Source organism: Podarcis cretensis (assembly GCF_951804945.1).
Source record: "Podarcis cretensis genome assembly, chromosome: 5".
In the NCBI taxonomy this organism is placed as follows: Eukaryota; Metazoa; Chordata; class Lepidosauria; order Squamata; family Lacertidae; genus Podarcis; species Podarcis cretensis.
This window is the reverse complement of record NC_137174.1, coordinates 36,798,337-36,811,834: the sequence shown is the minus strand read 5'-3', so window position 1 is coordinate 36,811,834 and position 13,498 is coordinate 36,798,337. Positions and strand designations below refer to the sequence as shown.

The window sequence follows — 13,498 nt, the reverse complement described above, 5'->3', positions numbered from 1 at the left end:
TACACATATATACAACCTGAGCAAAGGATGGAATGGCTTATTACATCAATGCTCCAACAGATCTTGCTCCCCTGTTAGGGTTCTAGGGGTGGGGTGAGGGGTCCCCAATGCCATAGCTTTGGATTCAGCAGAGAGCAAGAAGCCTCCCTGTCTTTCCAGCTTCCAGTCAACATTAAACATGCCAACCAGCCTTTGCTGTTCTCCTCCTTACAATATGATGTCACCTCCAGCCAGGTGAGGGGGTAGGGAACATGTTTGCCCCCTCCTGTATAACACCATCCCTCCATTGTCTCCATGATAACATGGACGCCTGTTTGGTGATGCAAATGGGGGTACTTAGCTTGGCTGGCTAGCGCCGTTATCTTACGGAAAGATTGGTTTCTTTCGCCAGTGCAGCAGGTTCCGTCTTGTACAGACCCCCTTTTTGCAGATTCAAAACCACAGGTTTGGTTGGAATTAGCACCCTCCATGCCCAAGCCATCAACTCAGTATCTGCACTGGGGCTCATGATTAGGCTCTCTCCTTGCTAACCACAAGCTTCAGCCAAGGTTTGTTCTTGACCTTAGCTGATAGCGAGGAGGAGAAAGTTAATCGTGAGTCCCGGTGTGGATGACACACTAGAACAAATCTTGGCTTAGCTTAATTCAGCAGCCAAGAGGGGCAGGAAAGGAGCAAAGTACTGTGAGCTCCTCTCTGGGAACCTGCAAATTCAAACACAAATTGGCTCACTGCGCCATGCAGACCAGGTCATAATATTGGAAGGCATCTGGGTGGGAAAAGAGGTTTCCTCTACATTTGGTGCATCCATTCATTGAGTTCCTTGGAGGAAGGATTGGATCAAAGCATAAAATTCAATACTTTATTGATCATTTTATTGATTTGATTGATTTCTGCCATTTGCCATATAGTAACACCATCATTTCTAAGTGGTCACAAAAGAGATATAAAGGATATAAACCATTTAAAATTAGCTATAAAATCGTAAGCTTACTTAAAATTGTGTGCCTGTCTGGTCTCCCCTGGGAGTGAATTGGACTCAATCATTTCTTCGCTTTCATATTTTGTATCTTATTTCATGTTATAGAAGATTGTAATCATTCTCACTAAGCTTGATCATTTAGCATTTTTGTGAGAAGCTAATGGCGTGGGCGGTAATCTTTAAGGAAATAACATTTCTTTTGTTTGTGGTGTATTCTGGGGAAAAACCCCATAATGAATGGATTTGGTTTTAAAAGTAAGTTACACCCCCCCGATCTTTTTCTTGTTTTCATTTTTTAAAATTAAACTTTAACCTCTTATTTTCTGCCAAAAGGAAAGAAAGGAAATAATATATATCCAAGGCGAAGTGTTTCCCACGAGAAAGTTATCTCTTTGGTGGTTTAGTTGAAAGGGGAGAGACCTTTAGGATAATGACTTTAAAGCTGGCTGATACATTATTGCTATGGAAAATCAAGTAGATCACTTGGTTATTATTTTTATCCTCTGGTTCGGTGGCTTAACTTTTCAGTAACAATAATTGCTCAGGAAACCATTAGATTATTGTTTACTTTTCTCATCATACTTAAAAAAAATAAATCATACGAGGATTAATGTGAACAAAGTGATCTTGCATTTAACCCTTTGTTGATAGAAACATTGACACTTATCATTTTGGTTTTGGGTACCCAAGAAAGCTATAATGATAAAATACTTAGTGGAAGGTACTGAGGATGACCTCATTTACAAACAGAAAACTATGCTTTTATTGATAACATTCATTTTGCTGTAAAACAATGTAGTGATACATAACAATATTCCACTATGTAACATTCATCAATGTCCACAAATGGTATGTGTGATCTAACTGATCCCACAGCTTGTTAAACATAAAACATTAATATACATATAGCGTAATTATAATAGCCGCACAAGTGTAGGAGTAAACAATCTCAAAAAAAAAAAAAAAACTTGCAACCTCAGCACACACTACCTGAGGAGCCTACATAAAAACAACCCATTGCACAACTGCATGACCAAGACAGACTAAATGGTTACATGAAGCACATGCTTGCTGTAAAACTATGCCCCCAATTCCCATTCCCTGGAGCCAGTCCAGGAGGATATCATAGCCAATGAAATCGAAAGCCAATGAAAGATCATGAAGCAAAAGCGAGGTCACACTCCCCCGTCCCACTTTCTACAAAGGGTGATCAATGACATCTCGGTCTCATGGCCAGGTTGGAATGGAACTGAGTAATGCTTGTCATCCGATAATGCTTGCCGCTGCCCCAGAATAAACCTGAACTTCTGCAAACATTGTGGCTTCCCCAAGCCTGCTGCTACTTTTGTCTCAGGTGTGGGTGGGGCTGTCTTGGCTCCATAAGCAATGGCACCTTCATGTCTGAACCAAACCGCCACACAAGAAAATGCAGCTCAGACATGAAATGGGTATAGCAAAGAGTTCCAGTTAATCCTATCTATTGTCACCTATCTGCGGCTGTTGGGTCTCTTAAATGCATTGTTTCCAAGGGAGGACCCTGAGAAGAGCTTAACCAGAGGTAGCCCGCCTGATCTTTCTTTTATTCGCATGGTCCCTGATCCCTTTTATTTTCTTCTTCTTTGCTTTAAACAACTGATCTGTCATTGCACACAGCCAGAATTCTGCAGGGGTAATGATCCCATTGTTGATTAATCCTTTCCAAATGAAGCAAAAAACAAAGCAAGTATTAATGAAAAGCTGGCACAGATGTGTTCCATTTTCTTTGGGAGGTTCGCACAAGGGTATGTTGGTTACACACATGGCAGAGATGCAAGGGTGTGCCTTGATCTCACGTGGCCTCTTCTCCTGTCCCTGGCCCCCATATGACCTTTAATGGGAACAAGAGCATTCTTACATCCATGTCTACTCAGGCAGGCACTGCATACATTAAGAGTGTAGAACAGAATGTTCCAATCAGCAGCAAGCATCTAGCTCATGCTCTCCTCTCCTCTGGCACAGCTGTTGGAAAGAGTGCAGATGGCTTTCTGTTTCCATTTTCCACGGAAATCACTTAGAAATGAACTTCAAAGGCAATATTGCGTCCCACTGTCATGATGATGTCGGGTGATTGACAGGTGGGTGGTCTCGCCCACCTGTCAAACTTGCCCCCTGGGTGTATGTGGAGATTAGGATTTGGCCCACCGGCCGGACTCAGTTCCCCACCCCTGTTTGAATTACTCAAGAGTAGCAGCAACTTCACTACCTCCTTTATTTATTTATTTATTTATTTTAAAAAACACGTGTATTATACTTAAGAGTCCAATCATACATTCATATATTGCTACAAAAATGATGACACCTATATGAAACATACCTATGCAGATATTCATAGAAATAATAATAACTAACAATCTGGTATACATAAGGAGCTTGGAAATGATGGAGTGGGAGAGAGACATGTTTGTAAGAGAGGGAAACTAAGTAGATAGTTGATTATTCTAAAACAGTATATGCGAACCATTGCAAATAACATCTTTGGATAAGCCTATTTTTCTGATGTTCATTTGTCAGTCTTCCACTTCTATAGCATGTTGATTTAGTAAGACTGTGATATTCCATATTTTCCCATGCCACTTGGCTACCAGACAACTGCTGTGCTAGTCTCTTGCTGCAAAAAAGAATGAGTTTTGCGACACCTTAAGGACTAACACATTTCTTAAAGCATACGCTTCCATGGACTACAATTCCCTTCATCAGACACATGAAGTGTTCCCCTGAGTTTTTGTTGGCATCCGTCTGTCTCAGGAGACAATGGAGGAGTGTGCCACTGAGGATGAGGTCAAGCTGTTGGACAGTGCCTGCTCTGACTGTAGAGACCGATGCGGAGGAGACATGTTGGATTGCAGCTGGGGCAGATGAAGGGGTCCGGTTTTGCTGCTACAGGTGCACCATGGTGTTTCTTCTTTCTGCACTCCTCACAGCTATCATTCTTCCTCTGGTCACTGCTGTGGAAGCACAACCTGGCTGTTTGTCTCCAGGCACAAACATACAACGGGGTTCATTTTGCCAGCAGACGTCTTTGTAACATAGAGTTGGTCTGCCAACAGGCCTAGTGCCAGAAGCTGGCTCCCCATAGAGCATGTTCTTGGGGATCCTGCAGGAATGGAATGACAATGGGAAAAGTCCACTCTGTAGGCTTCTCACTCAGGTTTCTTTTCCATGACTAGTTTGCCTCAGATTCCTGCTAGAATCCCAAATCAGCTCTGCTTTAGTTTACACACACTCTTAGGCTTGGTAGGGGTGGATTTACAAGTACAGTGGTACCTTGGCTTATGAACTTAATCGGTTCTGGAAGTCCCTTCTTAAACTGAGGTGCACTTTCCCTAAGGAGGCCTCCTGCCACCGGTGCCCTTCCACCGTTCGGCTTCCATTCTTAGACTGAGGTAAAGTTTGCAAACCGGGACACTACTTCCGGTTTTGTGAAATTCGTAAACCAAATCGTTCTTAAACAGGACTGTTCTTAAACCGAGGTACCACTGTACTTCAGGAAAATAAAGGTAAAGGTAAAGGGACCCCTGACCATTAGGTCCAGTTGTGACTGACTCTGGGGTTGCGGCATTCATCTCTCTTTATTGGCCGAGGGAGGCGGTGTACAGCTTCTGGGTCATGTGGCCAGCATGACTAAGCCGCTTCTGGCGAACCAGAGCAGCGCATGGAAATGCCATTTACCTCCCCGCTGGAGAAGTACCTATTTATCTACTTGCACTTTGATGTGCTTTCAAACTGCTGGGTTGGCAGGAGCTGGGACCGAGCAACGGGAGCTCACCCCGTCGTGGGGATTCAAACCGCTGACCTTCTGATCGGGAAGTCCTAGGCTCTATGGTTTAACCCACAGCGCCACCTGCGTCCCACTTCAGGAAAATAAAGGTAAAGTTAAAGGTACCCCTGCCCGTACGGGCCAGTCTTGACAGACTCTGGGGTTGTGCGCCCATCTCACTTAAGAGGCCAGGGGCCAGCGCTGTCCGGAGACACTTCCGGGTCACGTGGCCAGCGTGACATCGCTGCTCTGGCCAGAGCCAGAGCCAGAGCCGCACACGGAAACGCCGTTTACCTTCCCGCTGGTAAGCGGTCCCTATTTATCTACTTGCACCCGGGGGTGCTTTCGAACTGCTAGGTTGGCAGGCGCTGGGACCGAGCAGCGGGAGCGCACCCCGCCGCGGGGATTCGAACTGCCGACCTTTCGATTGGCAAGCCCTAGGCGCTGAGGCTTTTACCCACAGCGCCACCCGCGTCCCTTACTTCAGGAAAATACCATTGATCAAATCCTGAAGATGGCATAACAGAATTACCTTCAGATCTTGTCGTATAGTGTAAGCCGTGAGGGCAAAAATGTTCCTCTTTAACCAGGCCTTTGGATGATTGGCAGCCAATGCTATCGGGTGTGTGTGTGTGTGTGTGTTATTGGGTTGTTTTTGTTTTTATTTTGATTATTTTAAAAATACATTATGAACACACTTAAGTAAAATGGCAAAATGGACTGGGGTTCTTTTTCTAAATGTAACACTCTTGGGTAGAAGGGCAGGGGAGAACATCAACAACCAAATGGAAGAAAATGGCAGCTCCTGAAAACCTTTGTCCATATCGGTTACAGTGCAACTGTGCAAATCTGTAGGACAACCCCCCCCCCCCATAACCATTCCCTGTTAATGAAGTTACTGCTGGCTGGTTGCTCAGATAACAACATGGTCTTTTTCTTTTGTTCTACTGTGGGAGTTCAAAATAAAGCTTTTGAGAAAAGTGTGTAATACAGAAAAATAGACATTTGGGAATGTGAGTTATTCAGCAACTCCAAATTGCTCATTGAGCACAGAGAATTTGCTGACTTGCTTGGCCACACCAGTTACCTTTAAACTTATGGAATGTGAGTCTCTCTCTTTGAAAGACCAGAGCATTAGTTGTGTGATCAGTTCAAAGTTTCCTAACATCCATATAGGTAAGGAAAAAGTGCTTTCCCTTGACCTCCACTTCTTTTTCTTCTCTTTCATTGTTTCATTTAATTTCATTTTATCCAGTTGATACTTCGCTTGTGGTGTTGCTTTTAGCCCAACAATTCTATTCTAGACTTAAGATGAGAGCAGAAGTCATGTACTCTAAGACAATTCTGAGATTTTTCACCTGAGTCGAACTATCTCATGCTGCCTAGTGGTAGCACTCATCTTAACTATGCCTTTATCTTTGGAACACATGCCAAATCTTGACTTCAACGTAACACAATATGGCTACTGATTAACAAAAATTGGGGGGTGAGATGTGTTTTGGAGTGACCGCACTAGAAAATAGGGATAGGGATTTTTTTTTCATCTTGTGAGCCAGATCCAGAATTATCCTACCCTCTGTGGACCATTTTTGATAAGAGTGTGGAGCCAATCCCTTGATGTTACATGTCATCAGGTGCAGGATTATCTCCCATCTTAGCTTCAACTCCTCTGCCATTCCTCTTGAACTCCTTAATGTAAAATATGGATGTAAAAGTGTGGACATGCCCAGCTTCTCACGTTGCGACGTACAATGAACTTTATATAAATCCCTCTCTTTTTTTTTTAAAGAACCACCTTATGTTTATTTACTTACAGATATGTCCTTCTATCTCTTTGCTCTGATCTGCTGACAGGTACATATCCCGGCAGCTCCCAAATCCACAAGGTAAGCAAAGCGTTACGGATTCAGATACACACGGGGTTTACATTATTGTTGCTATTACTGTTATTTATTATAATAAATCGCATGGTGGTTCACAACTCAAAAATACGAAATAAGAACGCAAAATACATAACACAAAATACATAAGAAAACAAAAACGGAAGCAAAGTCATTTACTCCATTAACACATTTAAAAGCCCTTGGAATGTTAATCAGCCCAAGGCCTGGTTGAAGAGAAACATTTCTGCCTGGCACCTGAATATACCGGTATACAGTGGTACCTCAGGTTAAGTACTTAATTCGTTCCGGAGGTCCGTTCTTAACCTGAAACTGTTCTTAACCTGAAGCACCACTTTAGCTAATGGGGCTTCCCACTGCTGCTGCACCGCCGGAGCATGATTTCTGTTCTCATCCTGAAGCAAAGTTCTTAACCTGAAGCAATATTTCTGGGTTAGCGGTGTCTGTAACCTGAAGCGTATGTAACCTGAGGTACCACTGTATAATGAAGGTGTCAGGTCAGCCTCCCTGGCACAGAAAAGGCCCGTTCTTGTGTTGCCAGCCTCCAAACCTCTTGTAAAAGGGGCACACAAAGAAGGGCCTCAGATGATGATCACAACATTCAGGTTGGTTCATATGGAGGGAGGTGGACCTTGTGGTACTGGGCCATTTAAGGCTTTATAGGTCAAAACCAGCACTTTGAATTGGGCCTGGAAAGTAATTGGCAGCCTGTGCAGTTGGGCCAGGGGCAATGTAATATATTCAAACCATCTTACCCCAATGAGAAACCAGGCCACCAAATTCTGCACCGGTTGAAGTTTCTGAACCGTTTTCAGAGGCAGCCTCACACACTGCCTTTATTCTTTAAACAAAACAAAACAAACAACAACAACAACAACAACTAATGTTGCCATTCCAAACTGTTTACATTATTTAGAAATCTAAAAAATAATGTGTTGCAGTTTAAATTAGGTAGCTATGGGCCCAGCTAGATATTCTTTCTATTGAGCATTCATGAGGATTTGTGCTCATGATGCTAAAATGTTTCTCTATGTGCAAAAGGTTTGGGGTGGTCACAATGGGTCGCTTCCCATCAGTGCACATCCCATATTATTTCAGTCTCTACTGTTTATACATTTGTGTATTTGGGTCACAATACAATTTCATGCATTCATTCATTTCTGAACCTTTCTGCTGGCTAAAAAAACTTCTGGTCTCTTATAAAACCCTAGTCCCACCTGGTTTAGAGGATAAACTCACAGGCCGTGTGTGTTCTTGATACACAGTTGCCTGCTAATAGATATGAAATAACATTGGCACTGATAGCAGAAGCAGTTGTAGCAGCCGCAGCACTGAAACAGAAGCAATATGTTCTTTTTCCTCTGTGACTGCCTCAACTTCAGGTCAAGGGTTGAAGCGGGATTGGCAAAGGACATTTGGAGGCGACCTCAGAATTCACATGGGGGTGGGGAGGATTGCTGCTTCAAAGCTGCTCAATCGACCTATGGCTTCTAGGCAAAACTTGGTTTATTCAGGAGCACTGAATAAATTTTCAAGTCAATTTTGGGAATTGGAGAGTATTTGGTGCTGCCGATACAGAGCCATATGAGGCAAGGGGGCTACGGTGGCATACAACAGATCTTGATTTTTGGAACTGAAAATAAATGAGGCATGTGTGATCTCTTGTGTGAGTGTATCCACACCCCACCCTCATTTTCTTATTTACCGCTTATAAAACATTAGCAGCAGCAACAACTTCTCTCGTAGTCCCTACAGATCAGTTTAGTTGATCAAGGCCTTTCCAAATTCACCTCTGATTTTACTTTAGGTGAACTTTTGTGGAAACTCCAGCGTATACTGAAACACACCCATTTCCCACAAACTCAATGAGCTCTTAAAGCAAAGAGTTTCTAATAACTTGGTTAATGGAGATTCTGTCAGATTTGTGATTTGTGTTTGCATTGCTGACTGCACTGCAGTGTTGAGCCTCATTGTTGCAACACGTTCGTCAATAACTGCCATGTTAAAGCCTCCTTTTTAAAAAGCCCATACGTCTAAAGAAATTTCACATGATTCTTGTGGTTGAGCTATGGACACCCCCTACTTTTGGATATATTCTTTTATTGCTTCCATAAATCCCCTGATGGTCAACAGTGGTGGTAGTTGAGAGAGGGTGGAATCAATACAATGAGGCTTGATGATATACAATGATAGGCATCATAATTTTCAGAAGCATAGCGCACCAAGCAAACCTGCAATAAGTGGAAGTAATGGCCATTGAGAAAGATTAATATTATAGTACTAGTAATGGATTTTGTCCATTATCAAAATACATGCTCAATTAAAAAAAAGCCAGTGGTCTGGTTGGGTATCTTTTCATGCTCAAGACTAGGAAACAATTGATCCTAGCCTTGTTTGATTTCCACCCTGATAGCAAGGAAGACCTCACTTATATCCATGGGAAAATGAGAGAGAACTAATTAGAGATGGAAAATACCAAGAGATATAGTTGAGGAACCGGAAGTGCTCATTAAAAAGTCATTGTTCAAGTTTCTTTTTAAAATTAGGGAAGCTGAAGCTCCAGCTTGTCTCCAGGACTGGCTCTCTGACCTAGAAATTCTTCCCCTGGAATCCACGAAAGGGTTGGAACTTAATTCTGATGCCAACTAATGGAAATTGTTGGTTGGTTGGTTGGTTGGTTGGTTTCAGTAAGTGTTTTTCCTCAAGATCCTGTACCCAGTTTACACTTTCTGTGAGGGTTTGTGTGCAGTCCAGGATTTCTGGGCTATATACATATTACAGAGGAATTAATTAAATAACTGGAGGAACAAGGTTGTGGTTGGAAAAAAGGTGGGTGGTAGGACTGCGGGGAAAACAAAGTGAGAAAGATTACAGCGACATCATGATTTGCAGCTTTTAAAGAGGCAGGACGGTTTCACATGGCAACCCTGTATTTAACAAGGGAACAGGCGTAATGGTCCGGGAAAGAGATCTTGATGGGAAATGTAGCCCAAGTCCAAAGCATGGGGTGATTAAGCATGGGGCGTGCCCATTGGGTTTCTGTTTCTTGATCATCAGCCTTCTAAGTTTTATGTTTGAAACTGAGGGGTCATTTAGAAACAACACCGACACACCACCTTGTGATGTTGTGTGGGGTCTACTGCCTAAAAGAAAATGTCAGAAATTCCATTGGTTTTCTGGTTGCTTCCTTTCCTTCTAATTGTTCAGGCTCCATCCTGTGCCCCTTCAATGTGGCTGAAGTGCTGCCACTGTATCATGTCTAGCCCTTAATACTTAATCCCACACTGTTTTGCAGTTATCCACCCAAGTGGATGCTGTTTCTGACTTCATGTTGACGTGAACGAGAGCTTGTACTTATTCCGCTTTTAGCTTCTGTTACATGTACAGCTTCTCATAGTAGGTGTTTTTAGATGGCGACTACTCACGAGTTCTAGAGTTGAGGCAGATTAAGTATCCTCACGCTGATGTATCTGATTTCCATTTAGCTTCACCATTCCCGTCCTTCATGGGGTTGCTGAGCTTTTAACAGCTGTCCAGTTTTCATCAAGTTTCCCTATCACTTATTCACTACTGGGAAATCCCCCCCCCCCTCCTGGAAGCAACAGAAACACAGAGATACCACCTAGGAAAAAACACCTTCCATTTTATTGACTTGCTGCTATGCTTCCTCTTCAAAGTCTGTTTCCCACGGTGATGGTGATGCTGGTGATGTTTTTGCCTTGAGGAAATGCAGAGATTAGTTTCCTCAACGTTTGATCTACAGATTAGGAAGGTGTGTCTCATTGCACTAAGATGAATACAATGGTATTTCCAAATGGCCCTAAAAAAACAAAGCCTCAACAGGATATTTCTATTAGTTCTGTGCCAAAACCTGTCCTCCATGTTTTCTTCCCCTGCAAAAAAAAACAAACCAAAAAAACAAAAAAACAAAAAACCTTCAATTTTCCTCCTCATTCTCAGGGTTTAGAATTTCTTTATTATTTCGTGGGGTGCAGGATTGAGCCTAATTTAACACTGCACAGCGGCCATGGATGGTGTGTTTTCTTTATTCCCATTGAACATTCCTTCACTGCTCTGACTGCAGGCTTCACAGCTGCCTCTGCTTCCTGGTCTGAAAAAATCCAGCAGTAGAAAGTCACATCTATACCATGCATTTAAAGCATATGACCCCCCCTCCAAAGGATTCTGGGAACTGCAGTTTGGGGTGCTAGGATTTGTAACTAAGCGAGGAGTAAACTACAGTTCCCAGAGGGGAGGCCATGTGCTTTAAATGTATGGTGTGGCAGTGACTTTTTCCCCTGAAGTCCCTTAGTGGGCTAGAGAGGCCAGCTGCCAGTTGCAGGATCCAGGCTCATTTGCTATCCTTTCAATATGCCCATAAGGTAACTGGGATTATAAGATCTCTTCTACGAATGCCCTACTGAAAGCAATGCAGAAGAGTGCATTTCAGCAGGTACAGCTTCTCGCCCTGCATGACACTTCACACCCACTGAGATGTCCTTTTCCATGCAGTTCTTAAAGCGACCTCACCATCTCCCTGCATGAATGGACTGCAGCCTAGCACACACGGCTCCTTCATTCAGCTGCCCACTGCAGGAGAATAACAATAAAAAATGAACAATGACTACTGCAATCAACTCACGATAATATCACCAAGGCAACTATCTGCAAACAAACAATAAACGTCCATAAAAATGGCTAAGGCAGTTTCTTTCACAAATAGGTTTTATCCTAAACAATAGCAAACACGGTCAATAAAGAGTTCACTAGTAATATATCAGTGGTTCAGTGTTCATTTCTTCTCTTCCCAAAACAGATTTTATCTTGAACAATTGCAAATGCAGTAATAAAGAGTCCACTGGTGATATACCAGTGGTTCAGTGCTCGGACGTTGTTCCGGTAATCCGACGTTTCGTCACTAAAAAGCTTAGTCATTGAGCTTTGTAGTAAATAATAAACAAGAGAAGACAGTATGTAAACGACTTAAAGCAGGGGTACATCTGTCCCCATCTGCATGTTTCTATCGGGAGGAGCATAGAAAGAGGATGCTGTTCTTCAGTTTGTTAAACCTGAAGCACTGATATATTATAAGTGAACTCTTTATGTACTGTGTTTGCTATGTTTAAGATAAAACCTATTTGGGAGAGAAACTACCTTTGCCATTTTTATGGATGTTTATTGTTGCCTTGGTGATATTATCCTGTGTTGTTCACTGCAGGAGCAGGTAGAAATCGCTGCCTTTTAGGGAAGCTCTAGATTTAAGGTCACATTTAGATTTGACACCTTTGTTTTCCAGACGAAGTCTCTCGGGGTTGTCTTGAACTAAGGCCTATTTAGCATAGACCCACTAAAATTAATGAACCGAAGTTAGTCAATAAACTTCAGTGGGTCTACTTTGAGTAAGACTTGGTTGAAGGCAACCCTTAGGACTGGTTTAAATTTAGCTGGCACACTAACAGAAACCAGTGCAATGGCTTCCTCTCGTGCAGTGGGGCTCCCTCCTCTGCATCTTCCCCAAATCCTCATCGGACAGCTGGGAGAGCCCCCAAAACAGCACTTAGAAGAGAGGAGGAGAGGATCATTCTGCCTGACAAGCAAGTAGTGTGGCATAGGGGGAAACTGTACCTGTTGCATTTCTTTCAGGCATGAGTTAAAGGCAACACACCATTATCGGGGTGTGTGGGGGGGTGGGGATTGTGATGGTTTTTAGGGCACTTCCAGAAACATGACAATGGGTTGTTATGGCATCGGGTGTTTTTTTTTTTTAACTCATTGGATTTCCTTCAGGTAGGGTAAATCTGGATTAGATTGGGGAAAGCTAGGTACTGACATTTTAATGTTCACTATGTCATAAGGACACTGGAAATAATCTTGGGTGCATGTGGAGCACTGATACATAATAAACTTCTTTCTGGAAGCAGACTGATTTTTCACTCGGCACTTAAAACAGTTTGAGTAGAGTGGTCAGATGGAAGGGGGAGCAGGGCTGCTATACCTGCTGCAATCCGGATTTTCTGCAGCTGTTAAAGGTGCCAGGAGTCCTGCCCTCCTTTTCATCTCACCACCCTTCTTCCGAACCTCCCTTCCACTTTTGGTGTGGTTGCATGTAAGTCATGTGCACGGCTATAAAGCAGCAGCTTTTATAGAAACGTTTGGGGGAAATGGAATGTAAATGTTTAAAACAAGTCATGCATAAAAGTTAATATGCAAAATCCTGAGATTCTTAGGAAGCACTTTCCTGCCAGATCTCCTGTTGATCTGAGAACCACATCCCGCTTGGAGTTGGTGTGTATGTTCAAGCAGGGCACTTGATACACAGCAGAGGATACGAGGCAGCTTTAATGATCACAGTTTTAAAAATAAAGAACGGAGACCCTTGACAACTGGATGAAAGACATGAATACTCTTCTACCCAGCACAGATATACAGGTATAGGGAAATGTGCAGAACTGCTGCCTGTTATGAACAGCTCATTCCACTGAATGGGACCTTGGCCCTCTGCCCCAAAGTCCTGGCCTGGCTGGCACCACACCAGAGTTCTGTCAAGGTAGGGACCATTGCGCAAGCTATAACAAATGCGAGTCCTGGGCACATTCCTGGTACTTTATTGGTAGTTATGATGTGGGGCCATAACATTAGAGTTGGCCTCAAGATCAGTGCTAATAAAGCTGAAATGGAACTAAAAGCTTCTTCCAAGCTGCTTATCGTTGTTTATCTTGAAATGGACTCAGTTCCCTCCTAGAAATGGCATTGGATAAGGTTTCAAGGGACTGCCTGTGATTCTTGTCAGCAGGAATATTGTGTGTTCAACCACTAAAGGAT

The 13,498-nt window shown here is 43.0% G+C and overlaps 1 protein-coding gene across 3 annotated transcripts in view; it reads left to right on the top strand.

Moving 5' to 3' along the window:
• Nucleotides 1-13,498, top strand: part of SLC16A12 (solute carrier family 16 member 12) — a 45,341-nt gene that overhangs the window by 12,694 nt on the left and 19,149 nt on the right. The window contains exon 2 of one of the 3 annotated variants that reach the window (XM_079976365.1): nt 6,592-6,661. The exons of 1 other annotated variant lie outside the window; for it this stretch is intronic. The gene's annotated coding sequence lies outside the window, so the exon portion shown is untranslated. Of the gene's footprint in view, nt 1-6,591; nt 6,662-11,002; nt 11,130-13,498 lie in introns of those variants that run through there. One more of the 3 variants, XM_079976367.1, reaches the window with a different exon arrangement.